Here is a 14,255-nt window from a genome sequence, read left to right as displayed (position 1 = left end):
ACTTTTTTATAATCATTGGGGCCTCAATGAGGGAGAAGACACTGTTTTCTGTCACCATAGCAACTTAAGTGTACTACTTTATGTAAGGGGGCTGGGCAGATTAAAAAACAAAACAAAAAAACAGGGTTTCTGGGCCTAGGGCAACAGGGGATAGAGGGGTGGGTCATACACCAGAAATAAACACAATAAGGTTGGCAGTGCATTACAGGAGAATGGATTTATGGTTTATGACATTCCTAAAATATCTTTATTTAATAATGAAAACTTCATTATCCGGGCCTGGGCTGAAGTGTCGCTGTGGGCCCTCTGAGGATCCCAGCAAAGATCTTTCATCTTGACAGAAGTTCTAAATTACAACATTAGTGTTCTAACCGAGAGGCTGTTATTGCCTATTTGGTCTGTCCAGGGAAATGAGACCTGCATTGCTGTGGAGTGGGTTATTGAAATCTAATAGCTCAGAATATTAAAAATGGGGGGTGGGTTTGGGGGAGGTCTCCTCTCTTTCTCTTTCTCTCTCCTTCTCTCTTGGTGCACTAGGGAGGGATTAAGTGATAAACCTGGAATGTTTACCAAAGTTTCATTATTTTATGGAAAAAAAGTAATTCATCTTTATTACAGCCAAGACCATTATTAGGCTTCACCTCATTAACAAACCAACTGGAGGAGACCCCTAAAGATAATTTTCATCCAAACTATCTGAACCTATTATATTTTTATTTTCATCACAGGTATTGTTGCCTCCTTTCTGGCCTCAAAGTCTGACCTCCAAAAAAGTGTTGGTTCGGTGGATGTTTCAAAGACAATTAGGTCTAACGGGCTCCTGGTGATTGACTAATGGTCAGAACGGATAGCTCTCTAGACTACAGTTCAATTTTCCTTCCTTCTGGCTGGGCTGGAAAATGGCCTACCTGGGCCCATGGCATCAAAACAAGGCCAAGTGGACAGAGAGAAAGGCTTTTTACTACTTTGTCCTCCCTGTTCCTCAATTTTAGACTGTCTGGTCAGTTAGAGTGTGATCTAAGGTCTTTCATAAGGGACCCTTATTGGTCTTACATTATATATGTGTGTATAAGTTAGACATACACACATGTAAATATATTTGCATACATGGATATCTGAATATATGAATGCATGCACACATATTTTATATGTATTTTCCCCTTAACTTTGTCATGGTGCTTAAAATTCTACTATTACTCACTCTTCTGCATTTGACCAATGGAGGGAGACCTCTGCTAAAATTCAGACATAAATCCCTGGAAGAATACCTACTTATTAATAACTAAACATGATTTATCTTATTTTAGTAGAGAGAAGAAGGTCCCTAAGAAATTGTTATGAGGAAAGTCCAGTACATTAGGTTCAAGGTAGCTAGATATGAGGTCTGAACTGAAGAATATTAATTATTACTATCGTCATCACTACTATTATGACAATGCTTACAACTATTTGTGATGGTGGTGATGATGATGATGATGATGATGTACATTGGATGTTAGATGTCCAGCCTTGCCAGTAGATGTATTAATGAAACAGGATATGTAGGATTTAGGTAGATGGTTAAAATAATAATTTTGTTTTTTTTGGTTTGGTATAGTGTATAGAAGAGAGTGCTTCAGATTACCCCAGTCATATAGTGGGTTCAAGTTCAGCTGCTAATACATACTATATTGTGGTCACAGAAAGGAGGAATTATCATTTGGCTATTTAACATCTTTATTGCCCTCATTATCTCTCTAAGCTGCAGAGCCTGTGCTGGTCTACATTGTCAGAGTGAGTTCCTTTCAGCAATGAAACCATAATTCTGGACCAATTATAATAGTAACAATGATTTAACAATGATTATTTATTTATCAGGGTTGGGATTCAAATTCAAGTTTCCTCATTTCAAATTGAGCATTCTTTGCACTAAACCACAATATTCTCAGGGGTATCAACCTTAACATTGCCCTTTGATTCTTCCACATAGCCATAGCATTAAATCTACTTTCAATGGCATGAAGGAAATGGATGAGAAAAATCTACATTATTCTTCAGGTTCCTTTGCCTTTCTCAGCTCATTGCTACATTTGAATTGGAAAATTCCTTACAGAAAGGTTAAACAGATGGAGTTGTATTCATGTATGTGTGTATGTATGTGTGTGCCTAGGATGTCTTAAAAATGCAGAATTCTAAGACTTCTAAGAGATAAAATGATGTGTCTAAGATCACAATTAGTTTGTGGCAGAACCAGGATGTAATACCCAGTTAAAACAAAACAAAACAAAACAAAACAAAAACAAAAACAAAACCTTCAATTCTTTTTTCTCCAATTTTTTTCTTCCCCTACTATACCCTCCACACCCCCCCCCCACAAATACACACACACACACACACACACACACACACACACACACACACAGTAGGAAGTGGGAATCCTGAGTTAAGTTTTCTTATAAGAAGGTTTTTTTGTTGTTATTGCTTTTTAATATTCAATTCTTCATGATTCAGTTTGGAGTTTTCTTGGTAAAGATACTGGAATAGTTTTTCTATTTCTTTCTCCAGATCATTTTGACAGATGAGGAAATTGAGGTAAACAGGTTTAAGTGACTTATTCAGGAGCAGAGTAACTTTCTGAAGCCAGATTTAAATTAAAAAAAAGTTTTCCTGACTCCAGACTTGGTACTCTATCTGTTCTATCATTTAGAAGTAGGTAGATTTAGAAAGGCTTCTAAAGTTTATGAAGCTTTAAAACCTTTAAAGTTTTAAAGCTTATGAAGACCTAGAGAGGCGCTTGTTGAAAGTGGGCTACTTGTAGGCATACACATAACTCTTGGCTATCTTGTGTTTGTTGTTGCTGAATATCCCTAAAACTTGTTAAGTCCAGAATAACTTTGACATTGATTGCTTCCTACCCAATTGTCAGTGAGGGGGAGATAAATGGATAATTGTAACTATCCACAGGAAGTAAAAGATAAATGAACCCTGATAATACCCTGAACCATCAATGCCTCTGCAAAGCAGTAAGAAGTCTTTTCATGTCTTTAAAGTTTTCCCTTTTCTCTTGAGTGTCTTTCCTCCACATGCTACAAATAAAACTTTTCTTCCCCCTTTACCCAGAGATGCTCTCATTTTAATGAAACCAGAGGTATAGTTATGGCTATTGACAAGATATCCTAAGTTATAAGGAAGTTTTTGGAGGATGATTTTCCACTTTGCCTAGCTAAGGCACTTTGGCATGGGGTGATTTTCTGGTCCAGAGGGTGCTTGCTGGGAGCAGCATTAACTAAGGTTGCTGCTGCTGATGGCAGGGAAAACAATCCTAATGAGAACTGACAGAATTCTTTACTTCAAATGGATTGCCTGTCATTGAAGATGGCGCATGGCTGAGGAATGTGCTGAAGTCAAGGCAGGCAATGGGTTTCTTGAAGGAAAGGGAAGAGGGGGTCATATAGAAACCAAAATCTAATCTCTGGGAGTATTCAGTATTGTCAGGTTTATATAGCATCTTCTCCCCAGTGATCTCAAATCAATGTGGATGGAATGAGATGCAGTAGACCCTCCATAGGGAAATGACCAGGTGAAGGAATTGGGAATGTTCTATATGAAGAAGCTAAGATTTGGAGGTATATGATAGTTATATTCAAGTAGTTGAGGGGATGTTTTGGGAAATTTATAATGCTTCTTCTTGGCTCCAAAGGGTGGAACTAGGAGCAATGGTTGGAAGTTTCAGAGAAACAGACTTAGTGTATGGGTAAGGGAAAACTTCTTACCAATTGGAACTGTCCATAATGGAATAGGCTGAAAAGAAAAGACAGGATTATAGATTTTGAATCGGAGAAGTCTTGTGTTTAAATCTCACCTCCAAAATTTATAGTTGTATGGCCTTGAGTAAGTCGATCAATCAGTAAGCACTTTCTATGTTCCAAGTATAATGGTAAAGATGTAAAGAAGGATTTCTAGTTTCAAAATAGCATCAGGAGATAGTGAGGTGTGGGTGAGGGTGTGGTGTGGTGTGTGTGGGGTGTATGTATATCTATTTGTACTAACACATTTATTATATCTAATTACATCAAATATATTTATATCTAAAAGTCTATTAAATTTATCTATTTAGATCTATATATGGGATTTCTGAGGATCCTTCCAATTCTGAAATGCTTTCTGTGTGTATATGTGTGTGGTCTACCAAAAGTCTTAATGCAGTAGAATTTTTGGAGATGCTTTATGTATATGTACATGCATATATGCAAGGAGGTATGCATGTAGATATGTATGCATGCACAAAATAAATACTTGACAAATTGCTCAATTGTTTCTCAGTTGTATCTGATTCTTCATGACCCCATTTGGGGTTTTCTTGGCAGAGAGTTTATAGTGCTTCACCATTTCCTTCTCTAGTTATTTTACAGATAAAAAACTGAGGCTAATTCTCCAATTGATAAATGGTCAAAGGATATGAACAGACAATTTTCAGATGAAGAAATTGAAACTATTTCTAGTCATATGAAAAGGTGCTCTAAATCATCATCAATCAGAGAAATGAAAATTAAAACAACTTTGAGATACCACTACATACCTGTCAGATTGGCTAAGATGGCAGGAACAAATAATGATGAATGTTGGAGGGATGTGGGAAAACTGGGACACTGATACATTGTTGGTGGAATTGTGAAAGAATCCAACCATTCTGGAGAGCAATCTGGAACTATGCCCCAAAAGTTATCAAATTGTGCATACCCTTTGATCCAGCAGTGCTACTACTGGGCTTATATCCCAAGGAAATACTAAAGAAGGGAAAGGAACCTGTATGTGCCAAAATGTGTGTGGCAGCTCTTTTTGTAGTGGCTAGAAACTGGGAAAATGAACGGATGCCCATCAATTGGAGAATGGCTGGGTAAATTATGGTATATGAATATTATTGTTCTGTAAGAAATGACCAACAGGAGGAATACAGAGAGGCTTGGAGAGACTTACATCAACTGATGCTGAGTGAAACGAGCAGAACTAGGAGATCATTATACACTTCAACAATGATACTGTATGAGGATGGAAGTGGATATCTTCAACATAGAGAAGAGCTAATCCAATTCCAATTGATCAATGATGGAAAGAATCAGCTACACCCAGAAGAGAAACACTGGGAAATGAGTGTAAACTGTTAGCATTTTTTGTTTTTCTCCCCAGATTATTTTTACCTTCCGAATTCAATTCTTCTTTTGCAACAATAACAACAACAAAATTCGGTTCTGCACATATACATTGTATCTAGGATATACTATAACATATTTAATATGTTTGGGAATGCCTGCCATCTAGGGGAGGGGGTGGAGGGAAGGAGGGGAAAAATTCAGAACTAAAGGGAGTACAAGGGATAATGTTGTAAATAATTATATGCATATGTATTGTCAAAAAATGTTATAATATATATATGATATATAATTATAAAATTAATAAAAAAAATAAAAATAAACTGAGGTTAACAGAGTTAAATGATTTGCCCAGGGTCACACAGCTAGTAAGTATCTGAGGCTGGATTTGAACTCACAAAAATGAGTCTTCAGACATCCCTTTCTCTACTATGCCACCTAGCTACCTATATAATAAATATAGAATAGTCAAATTCAGGATGGTAAAGCAGGACTATAGTAGTTCTAGGTCAGAAATAAGTTCATGTAGAAGGTGGTATTTGACCTGTGTCTTGCAGGAAGTAAGGAGTTCTATGACAGGTGAAAAGAAAGCACATTTCAATTCTCTGACCTTCAGTTTCTTCATCTGTAAAATGGGTACAAAAATACTTGTACTTCGTATCTCATAGGACTATAATGCATCTCAAATGACATAATATATATAAAGTTTCAAATACATACATACACAAAGTTTTTTATAAATACATGTACATATATATATATAAACACACACACACACACACACGTACATTTAAATGCTATTATTAAAGGTGAGAACCTATGACCTTTAAGGTCCCTTCCAATTCCAAAATCCTTTCATTGTGCATCAAATCTGCTTTTTTTGAGAAGGCAAGAAATAAAGACAACACAGTGTGATAAAAAGACCGATGTTCCAGAGTTAGGAGATCTTTTAGCTATCACTAATTAGCTGCATGATCTTGGACTAGTCTTTTAATATCTCTGATCTTAGTTTATAAAACTAAGGAATTTATATTTATAAAACAAGGAAATTGGACTATAAGACTTCTAGGATCATGATTTTTGAGGGGATAGGGGAAGTAGATAGATGACAGAATTTTTTTTTAATTAGAAAGAAATCTCTTTACTCCCAGAAAAGGGCTTTGGATCAATGAGTTCAAAGTCTGTCTTTGTCACTGAATTTTTCTCAAGAAGAAATTCAGTAAAGAGCTGTTAAAAGTATCCAAGTTTTAGGTACCTAGGATCAAGGTCTATCAAGGTATATTATATATTCACAGACTTTCTGCATTGGGGTCCAAACTGTAGCTCTTAAAGCTCTACCTTTTCCAATTAGAAGTTCAAGTTGCTCAAGTGTGGGAATTAACTCACCAAGTTTCTTGGAAAATTGGTGTAGTTCATTTAGAATTATAAGCAAACAGCCATACAAAAGGGGAAGCATTTCCATCAGTTTCCCACACTCTCAGTTACTTAATTACTTCCTACCTAATTATCAGCAGGAAAAAACAAAACAAAACAAAACAAACTGATTTTATGATATTTTGTATCTCAAGGATAATCCTCTGGGGTCTCTCAGTATCATGGTTTCTTCTCTGTAGATAAGCCAGACAGTGGAATGAGTCATTCAGGGTCAAGAGCCAAGTTAGTGGTAGACACTGGTAGATAATAATATTTACACTACTTATTTCATAGAGTTATGAGGAAAATATTTGGTAAATAAAAACATTGTAGGATATAAATGTGATTTGTGGATGTTCAGAAAACCTTAGGATCATAGATCAAGAGCTGGAAAGGACATGAGAAATCATCAAGTTGTTAATAATTATTCATAAATAATAATGACAATAATACTGTTGGCATATGTGTTAGTGAAATTTCCTTTTTTAATGGAATGGTATTATAAATCTTTTGTGGAGCAAAGAAGCAATTAATCAACAAGGATTCATATAGCATTTCTTTTGAGCTAGATACTGTGCTAGGCACTGGATGCAAAATTATAAATGGAATGGTCTCTGCCCTCAATTAGCTTGCATTCTATTTGGGGAGACCCAAATAGATCATTTTTCTATATTAGTTTTACTTAAAGTACAAGGAAGTAGAACAAACATCCAGGACAATGCTAGAGCTAAAAGGGACCTTAAACATGAACTATTGAGTCCAGATTCCTCAAGTTATAGATGATGGGACAAGCATCTTGAAGGGGAAGTTACCCTGTGTAAGACTACATAAAGAATAAAAAGCAGAGGCAAAATTTAAAGGCAGGTTTTTCAGACTCCAAATCTAATGTCAATAAACATCCATTAAGTCTTCACTGTGCTTTGGAATACAAAAAGACAAGATATTCCTGCTTTCAAGATGGAATAGCTAGGTAGCAAGATAGGGGTAGTACATAAGAAATTGGAGTTCAGAATCAGGTAGACTCATCTTTGTGAATTCAAATCTGGCTTCAGATACTACCTGTGTGACCCTGGGCCAGACACTTAACCCAGTTTGCCTCAATTTTCTTATTTATAAAATGAACTAGAGAAGTAAAGGGCAAACCATTCCAGTATCTTTGCCAAGAAAACCCCCAGTGGGAATATGAAGAATTAGACATGACTGAAATAAGAACAAAATAACTAACTGCCATTATACTAGTTGTACTTTGGGCCTGGAATTCTCTACTTCATCTCATTCTCCTGGTTTCCTTCAAATCCAAGCTAAAATTCTATTTTCCACAAAAACTCTTTCTAGATTCTCCTTTAATGCTAGCAAATCTCTGTTGATTATTTGTGATTTATTCTATTTTTATATAGTTGTTTTGGTATTCATTTTTAATTAGACTGTGAGATTCTTGAGAGCATTTTCTCCCCCTTCATATTTCTAGAACTTAACACAAAAGCTGGCACATACTATTAGGCACTTATAATGTGCTTCTTGACTCAATTTACCTTAACTTGGTACAGGATAGAGGAAATGTGTAAGGTGAAGTATCTCTCTATCTACCTTACTTAATCTTTAGGAAAAGTCAGTGAGACCTCTCAAGGTTTTGAACAAAACATGACAAAAATCATAGATGCTACCATTTAATAGACCTCCTCTAACAAGATGAAGGACCAGGTCAATGCTGGTAGGAGTTACACTTTAGGCACACAAAAGAAGACAGCTGCTGCTAAGCAGATGCTGAGAGTACAAAGTTATATTTTTCCTGCATTTTCTGTAGGGAGTCAGGAACAGCAAAGATTTCAAATCCTTTACTTGACTCTCTATCAGTACCCCTTTTGGAAAAGCTATCTAGGGGACCTCTTATAAAGGTCAAAATACATAGAAAGTATCTAACATTTAGTTTTGTCTCCAGAAACTCCCTTTGCTTTAAGCAAAGTATACTTCACTTTCAATATACTCATAAGGATAACCCAGGTTTCAAAGAATCAAAGAATTGCAGAATATAAGAATCTTAGAGGAGAAAGAAACCTGGTTTAGAGAGTAGCAGCATGGTATAATGGGAAAACTACTAGAACAGAAAGAAAACTTGAGTCTGAATCTGTTACTACCTATGTCACCTTGGAAAAAGAAAAAGGAAAAAGCTCAATTTAAATTCTACTTGAGATATTTATCAATAGTATAATCATAGACACTAACCCTCTTTTATCTAAAGTCTCAATTTCCTCACCCTGAGGAACTTAGGACTAGATCATAAATTCTTAACCAAGTAGCAGAAAACTTAAACCAAACCAAACCAAATGAAACCAAACCAAACCAATTTTTTTTTTTTTTTTTTTATGGCTGTGTTTCAGTTCTAGACAACTAGGAGGCAGAGTGGATAGAGCTCAGGTCCTAGAGGTCAAGGTCTCTCAGTTTAAGTTCAATTCCAGTCTCAAGCATTTACTTGCTGTGTGATTCTGGACAGCATTATGCTTCAGTTTCTCCATTTGTGAAATGGACATCATAATAACATCCATTTTTCAGGATTGTTGTAAAGATAAAACGCTATAACATTTGTAAAGACTTTATAAACTTTAAAACTATCATAATGCCAGCTATTATTATACATATAACAGGTTTCCTTTGTAATCTTAAAATAATTTATTTTATGCATTTAAAAACATTATTCTGAGAAGCTATTCTTAGGTTTCACCAGACTGACAGAGGGATTAGTAACACAGAAAAAGATAGCAATTCCTCGTCAAATTGAGGTCCTTTTTAGGTTTCCTTATCTGTAAAATGGGGATGATAATAGAGCACCTATCTCAGATGGTAGTAAGGCTCAAATAAAATAATGGACAAAAATCACTTTGTAAACTTTGAAGAGTCATATAAATATCAGACATTCTGATTAACCTTTTAAAAGTTACTTGTTTCTTCACCTGGATAATGGGATAACAATGTAGTAGCACCTAAATCATTGGGTTGTGATGGAGAGCAAATAAGACAATATTTTTTCTTAGTTTACTCAACTATAAAACATCCAGGATTCTTATGAGGATAAAATGAGATAGTATTTACAAAGTACTTAGTACTCTGGCTGGCACATGGTAGGCACCATATAAATGTTTATATCGTGCTTTTAAAATCTGCAGAACACTTTATCTCATTTGAAACTCACAACACCCCTATGAGATAGGTGCTATTTTTACCCAATTTTGCAGATGAGGAAATTGAGGTGTAAGAGTTTAAGTTACTTAGTGCCTATGGCTTTAATTACCATCTTAATACTGATGACTCTCAGATTATGTATCCAGCCTCTTTGCGGAACTCCAGGCTCACACATCCAACTGTCATTTAGATGTCTCAAACCGGATGTCTAGTAGGCATTTTTAACTCAACATATCTTAAACTGAACTCATTATCTTTCCCTTAATCCTCCTACCCATTACCACCCCAACTTTTCCTATTACTATTCTATCCTCCTACTCTCTAGAGCTCCCAAACTGGATGTTACTTTTGACTTGTTATCCATTCTTCATATCCAACCTGTTGCCAAAGTTTATTGAATACACCTCTGCAACATGTCTCCAAAATATGCTTCTCTCTCCTCTGACACTGCCATCAGCATAGTGCAGTCCTTATCACCTCACACCTGGACAAGTGCAATAGCCTGCTGTTAGCTCTACTGCCTCAAAACCTCTTCCTACTCTAATTCATTCTCCATTCAGCCACCAAAGTGATTTTTTTATAAAGCAAAGATTGGACCATATCACCTCCTTTCTCCATAAACTCCAATAGCTCCTTGTCTCTTCCAGAATTACAAAAAATTTTATTTGATGTTCAGAGCACTTTATATCCTATCCCTCTTCTACATTTCCATTCTTCTTCTACCTTATTCCTTGATACATACTCTGCCTTCCAGTGACATTGACCTCTTGCCTGTCCCAGGAACAAGACACTCCATCTCTCTACTTTGGGCATTTTTTCTGGGTTTCTCCCATGCCTGGAATTTTCTCCCTCCTTTTCTCCACCTATTGGTTTTCCTGGCTTCCTTTAAGTCCCAAATAAATCCCATCTTCTATAAAAAGCCTTCTCCAACTCAGTTTAATACCAGTGTTTTCTCTTAATAATTTCTTATTTATCCTGTATATAGTTTGTTTGTACTTTATTTGTTTGTTGTCTCTCATTATATTGTGAGCTCTTTGAGGGCAAGGACTCTTTTTATATATCCAGTACTTAGTGAAGTATCTAGCACTTAATAGATCCTAATAAATATTTATTGACTAATTGTTTTCACCTTTCTGTGTCTCAGTTTCTTCAATGTAAAATAAAAATATGCATTAAATCATTGCTAAGGTAGGTCCTATTTCTAAATCTATTATCCTAAATTCTTATTTTATCTTGCAAAGCCTGAGTATAACTTATTGCATATAATTAGCATACAAATCAAAAGCTCAGGTTGAGCACTAAGACCTTTCAAGTTTACTCCCATCACCCTCTCATCCAACCACCCTCTTTCTTTCTGTTTTGCCCTTTCTAATTCCACCCTGTCCCTGTCCCATGCCTTTTTGGACTCCTCTTGTTTCTGGTGGGGAGAAAGTTAGGGACTTCGATCTTAATAAAAAACCATTATGGCAATGGAAGAATGGCATGATGGACAATAGCCCGGGTGCTACTTAATTAAATTAGCTCAAGATAACCATTTATATATCCTGAAATGGGAACACATACATTAAAGCTGTTATTATTATCAAGGACACGAATGGCCCATTGAGGATTGATGAGAGAATAAACTGTCCATATGCTATGAACCAGAAGGAAACAATTGATAGGAAAAATCTCCCTGAGAAACTTTGGACTGGATAGATAATGGGCTCTCCATGATAAAGCTCTGCACACACAGAGGGAAGGGAATGTATGCTTGGCATCTGGTTAATCAATGAACTGTGAAGTGACTGAGGAAATAAAAGGAACAGATTCCCCATTAATATTATAATATGATATGTTTATAGGATGGGGACATTCAGAAGTGATTCTAACAGCAGTGTATAGGAATTGTTTTAATTAGGTATGTGTTCTGCAGCTGGAGCACCCAGATGCAATTATTCAGCTAGGGGGATGTGGGAGCCATAAGAAGGGAAAATGCTGACCCTGATTTTCCCAGAAGAAGCCTTGGGAATAGCCTTACAGGACAAAACACAAATGTACTCACTCACTAATGCAGCACATCCTTCACCTATTGGTAAATGATCAGTGAGGTTATTTATATGGACAAAACCCCTTAGCCATCACTAACCAGTATATAAATGATGACTAAGTAAAATATCTTTATCCTGATACCTTCCTCAAGCCATAAGGTCTCTGAGGTTCTCTGGGGACCCAGCTCTGCATGTATGATCTATGACATTATAGAGTGTGGGTAGCCAGACATAGCCAATTATATGTTGTGTGACAAAGCCCCTGAAAAAAGACTGTAATATATATAATAGGAATGACTTGCTACTTTAAAAAGATCCACCAGTTAAGAATAGGGATTGGGATAGGAGTATGATATTGCCAGGGACAGAAAACAGAAGCATCTTTGATTAGAAAATATTCCTCCAGACATCAATCAATGCTAATTGAATTTGAAATTATTTGCAGATAAATATTGACAATAATGAACATGTTAGGTGTTTGAGATAGCCAATTATTTATTCTATGACTTAGTTCTACTGATGGTTAGTGCATTTTAACATGATCATTGATTCTGGGTTTAGACCTACATTGCCAAAGTTTACATATCCTCTTTAAATTTGGCAAGATGAAGAGAAAAATAGTGTAACACACCATCTAAAAATATCTTTGAAAGCCTTTTGGGTAGCTAGGTGGTGTAGTGAAATAGAAGGCTAGGACTAGAATCAAGAAGATGGGTCTTCCTGAGTGCAAATTTGGCCTCAGACATTTACTAGTTGTGTGAGCATGGGCAAGCAATCTAACCCTGTTTGCCCAAGTTCCTCATCTGTAAAAATGAACTAGAGAGGAAAATGACAAATTATTCTGATATCTCTGTTGAGAAAATCCCAAATGAAGGGCAGCTAGTTGATGTAGTAGATAGAGCATCAACCCTGAAGTCAGGGGTTACTGAGTTCAAATCTGGCCTCAGACACTTAATACTTCCTAGTTGTGTGACCCTGGGCAAGTCACTTAGCCTCAATTGCTTCAGCAAAAAAAAATCCCAAATGGAGTGACAAATATGTCTGAAAAATGACTGAAAACTTTTTAGTTAATGTGTCTCTTAGCTCTTTGTGAGTGGATTTGATGTGACTGCTGTTGAAAAATAAGTAAATCCACAATTAATGACTAAATGTTTACTATGTTTTTTGGAGAATAAAACTCAGTCCATAAGCCTTTATGGAACTTAAAAACCTAGTTGGGAAGAAACACAAGAAACAAGTGGAGCATAAATGGTATGATGGCATAATTGTTATCAGGAATATTATAGCATGGTTGGCAGTGGATACAAAATTGGATACAAAAAGTTATCTAACTTTTGAAATTACTTCCAACTTAGAGATTTAATTATTCTGTTAATCAAAGAACAATGTTAAGTAGTATATAATAAAATATTATACTGAATAGTGTAAATAACAACATTTCAGTATTTCAGAAATGTGATTTCTTCAGCTTCAGTATTCTTTTTTTTTTTTTAAATAATAGCCTTTTATATTCAAAATACATATGAAGATAGTTTTCACATTCACCTTTGCAAAACCTTGTGTTCCAAATTTTTCTCTTTCCCTTCTTCCTACCCCTCTCCTAGACAGGAAGTAATGCAATATGTGTTAAATTCATGCAATTCATATATATATATATATATATATATATATATATATATATATGTATATTTCCACATTTATCATGCTGCACAAGAAAAATCAGATCAAAAAGGAAGAAAAAATGAAAGAAAAAATAACAAGTTGTAATGTCCGGGCTAGCTTTCTGGAGTATCTCTGGATAGGCCTTGGTCTTTAGGTGGAGAAGTGATGAAGGCAGAAGGGCCACTATGAGGCTGGTCAAAAATGGAGTCCGGAGTATGGAACTGGAGTCTTTTTGGGTCTTTTCTGAATCTGTGACTGTGATTCTTCTTCTGTGTTCCTCAGCCCTTAAATACTTCGGTATGATTATATCACTACTGCACACTGAGCATGCACCAACTGTTAGGAGAGCCAATATATAATATATCACACTAAGTATGTGCTTAACTAAAGAATCATTATCTCATCAATCACACTGAATAGATGTCCTTAACTATGAGCACCCTGCTGTCAGTATCTTAAGTATACCTTTTCAGAGTTCATCCCATCTACAGCAAGCAAACAACAACAAAAAGTTGAAAATATTATATTGTGATCCACTTTCAGTCTTCATAGTCCTTTTTCTGGATACAGATGTCTCTTCCCATCACAAGTCTTTTGGAATTGGTCTGAATCAATTCATTGTTGAAAAAACCAAGTTCATCAGAGTTGATCATCACATAATCTTGTTGTTGCTATGTGTAATGTTCTCCTGGTTCCATGCATCTCACTTAGCATCAGTTTATGTAAGTCTTTCTAGACCTTTCTGAAATCATCCTGCTGATCATTTCTTATAGAACAATAATATCCCATTACATTCATGTACCATAACTTATTCAGCCATTCTCCAACTAATGGGCATCCACTC

Source organism: Sminthopsis crassicaudata, chromosome 5 (genome assembly GCF_048593235.1).
Source record: "Sminthopsis crassicaudata isolate SCR6 chromosome 5, ASM4859323v1, whole genome shotgun sequence".
Taxonomy (NCBI): Eukaryota; Metazoa; Chordata; class Mammalia; order Dasyuromorphia; family Dasyuridae; genus Sminthopsis; species Sminthopsis crassicaudata.
Note: the sequence above shows the minus strand (reverse complement) of the source record.